Source organism: Octodon degus, unplaced genomic scaffold (genome assembly GCF_000260255.1).
Source record: "Octodon degus isolate 3935 unplaced genomic scaffold, OctDeg1.0 scaffold00095, whole genome shotgun sequence".
Lineage (NCBI taxonomy): Eukaryota > Metazoa > Chordata > Mammalia > Rodentia > Octodontidae > Octodon > Octodon degus.
This window is the reverse complement of record NW_004524671.1, coordinates 1,703,386-1,707,219: the sequence shown is the minus strand read 5'-3', so window position 1 is coordinate 1,707,219 and position 3,834 is coordinate 1,703,386.

Sequence of the window (3,834 nt, the reverse complement as noted above, 5' to 3'; positions counted from 1 at the left end):
TATCCACTCAATTTCCCTGAACACACCAAAATACAGTAAATGATAATCCTAATATCCTGGTGTTCCATTTCTAAAGCCATCGCAGCACAACTTGGCATTTTAAAAATGTCAAACGCAAATCTAATCCCAAGCATTGATTAGTAACAACTTCTGTTTGTTGTTAGTGCTGTTGTGTCCTTGCTCTGATGAAGAGGGAGAAAAATGTGCACCTTTGTTCCATAATTAAACATATTTTCCCCTTGTAGGAGGCTAGAGACAGATTCCATCAGAAATTAAAGTTTAAAAACCAAAAGCAACATTCTTTGTTTTGAAACTCAGGGAAAATCTGAATAAACCTTCTATCTTTGCTTGCTCCTGGTTTCTTGCTTTCATCATTTGTTTAAAATAACTAAAAGTTAAAGTAATGACTGTCACTAGCTTCATATACATGACTCCCCTGATGCTTGGTCATGATGAATTCTTAGATTGGTAGCTATTGTTTGGTACTTAGAGATCACCTCACCTAGTTTGAAACTGGTTGAAATTTCACAGACTCCTCTTAGGCTAACCTAAGTAGACCGCTGAGTCACATTTTTAAATTGGAGGGATAAAAACTTCAGCCTCAGACCAGGCTTGTCCATCTACTTTCTGAAAATGCTTCCTAAGATGAGCTACAAGATTTGTTTACAAGTGTATGCACCATGTATAATGCCAAGTTTTCTGACCTTCAATCATTTTTCTCCACATTCCAGGTCACCCTCTTTCTTCCCCCAATAAAAACCCTTGGCCTTTACTTGGGGAAGCAAATTTGAGTTTGGAACTGCTTTCTCTGGCATGGCCATCTCTGGAACAAACTATTTTTTTCTAAAATGCATCACCTTACCAACTAGAGATATGCAGAGGAAGGTGGTTGTAGGCTGGTTCAGTGACAAAATTATAGCTTTCATCTTCTTATACTTTGTCTTTTGCCCAAACTGCCCATCAGATACTGTATTTTCCAGAACTTCACAAAAGAAAATAATTTAACAGTTGCAGAAAAAAAAAGGAAATACAACTACCATCTATTCAGTAGATAGCATTTCAGTCCATACAGGAAGACTTAAAGGTATGTGTATGGTGGGTGGGCTGTGTATGTGAAATTTCAGAAACCTTATTCAAAATTGATAAACATAAAGACAACACAGAGACAGAAAATTTGAAAACTGTCTACTGCTCAACTGATCATTTTCTTACCCTTGAGTTTCTGATTAAAAACTTCCTACTATGAAAGCCTGAGAGAATGTTTTCTCTCCATGTGACTCTCCTTAGGCACACTCTACATCATCGATCACTTTCCTCTTTGGCTCCATAATCTCCTTGATCAGAAAATTTGGGACACTACCGAGTTACATGATGTTACAGTACAAGTTCTCATATGTCCTGAGTCTTAATTGACCTTGGAAGGCTAGGGCCAAAATCTTGGCTTACCTTTCAGCTCTCCTTTTTCTCTAATTTTGGTCTGCAAACTTAGGTTGTTAACCATCCAGAAGACAAGCTTATTGTTATTACCATAGAACTTAGACTGTTAAGCTTAACCTCACTATCTGTCTGAATATCAAACATCTTAGGCATAACATGGAACAGGTATTTTTCATCAAGTATTGATATGTTGAACTTTAAGTCCCTACAGAATATGATAAAAACATTTAAAAATTAGAATATATTTTAAAAATAGGCATAAAGAATTATATACTTCTTATGTTTGCACATAAGTCCAAAAATCCAACCATATACAACCTTGAAGCTGGACAGTAACACAATATTCCTTTCCCTGTCTCTTGCTTTCTTTCACAGAGAGCACATTGGCCAAGCAATGGCCGTGACTTATCCACATGGCTGACACTGACAAAGGTTCTACAATCTGAGGTACAGGATCTCGGGATAAATCCTGAGGGGATTTCACTGACCTTATCAGACCCAAAAGCTGCAACTCTTGTTGCATACATCCTGCTTTACCTTGGTCTTAACCATCCAGCAGAAAAGTATAAAAATGAAACATAAGAAGTAAAGCCATGCTGTTATGTTGAGCTGTAGGGGACTCAGGTCAACAATTTCTGACATTGCCAGTCAAGCGGAAGACCCAATACTATTATGGGCTACTGGAATCTTTTAGAAGATTTTGCTGAGTTTACACACCTATAATATTCAAATAACAAAACTTAACAAAAAAAAGGTATACAGATGAATGTCCATTTTGTGTCTGTGTATTCAAAGTGGTTAGGATAGATATATAGTTACATTCTCTTATTGAATAGAGTGATTTGTTCAAATGGTGTTTGTAAATAGGATATCATGTCCGCATCTTGTACACCAATTAATCACTAGGAAGAATGTATGCAAAATGATAATTATTGAAACTGTCATACCAATTCGATTTGGAATTGTCTCATTGCTATTTGTTTATCAATAAAATTATGGAAAAAAAATTTTAAAAAAACCAAAACTTCCTACTATAAATCTTTCAATATCTGATTAGATTTGTAAGCCTACTGCATCATTAATAGGATCCCCTCATATGTCCTGGGACCTTTGCTTCTCATTGTTTGATTATTCACATCATCACATTGAACAAGACTTAGACCTAGGGTCTCGTCGTCTTCCTAAATCCAAGTGATTCTAACTGAAAGCATCTCAAGATCTTTGTCTTCACTGTCTCCATCACTGATGCTGTCGTGTAATCCTTCATTATCTTTTGTCCACTTTTTAACAACAGCTACATGAATAGCTTCAGTTTACTGATTTCAGAAATTGCTTCTCCCCAGCTTCTTTGCTTATTGTCTCTGTGACTAAAAACCTTAATGTTTTGGACTTTATTATGAAAATTTTCAAACTGTAGAAAAGTAGTGAATGTATTGAAACATGTTAGATATCTATCAGCCATTCAACAGTTTGAATTTCATGATATTATGACTTATAAGAAATATATGTTTGATCTTTGTATTCCTGCCACAGAGATCCCAAATCACTTTCAATTTCCTAAAAGTGGTAAAGGAGAATGGAGAATTTTTTGTTGCTCATAACAACCAATATCTAAAATCATATGTGAGTTTATGTTAGTAAATGACTTTTGGGAAGCACCAGATGACCATCAGTTGGTAGTGTAGGTGACAGCAGCTATCTGGAATGAGCTCTCCACCCATGGGTCTGACCTAGATAATAGTTTGATGTACGAGTAGGAAACACATGCATTTGATGGCCAAAAATTTTTAAGGTAATTTGGATAATTGTCCTGCCCATTTCTGCTTGTCTTTTGAAAGGACCGGTTTATCCTTAATTTTTATTTATTTATTTATTTTTGTATTTTAGGGAAGGATCTACAGGGTGTGTTCAGCGTCTCACTACTAGATTGGACTTGTAGTGATCCACCTGTTTACAGCCTCCCAAGAGCTGGGATTACAGACATGAGCCACCATGCCCAGTCTCAACTGCCATCTCAGCACACCTCAGGGGAGGAGCCAGCAGGCCCAGGGATTGAACCTCCAGCCCCTGAGTCTGCTTGCAGATGCTTTAATCCACTGAGCTATTTGGCTGGCCCTTAATTTTATTTTATTCTCATTATTTTCTTTTTAATTTCTTACATATTTTTAACCTTTTTTTAAAACCGATTTTACACACTTATATCTGGTATATCAACTAATCTGAGGAGAGCATCATACAATATAGTAACTATTGCTGCAATCCTAATACTCAGTAACTATTGCTGCAATCCTATTACTCTGTTTAGTGAGATTTTGTATTATTTCTAATGATTTTTTGTTTCACTATTTTGTGTTCTTAAAAAAAAGAGAGAGTGACAAATGATAGTGGAAGGGTTTA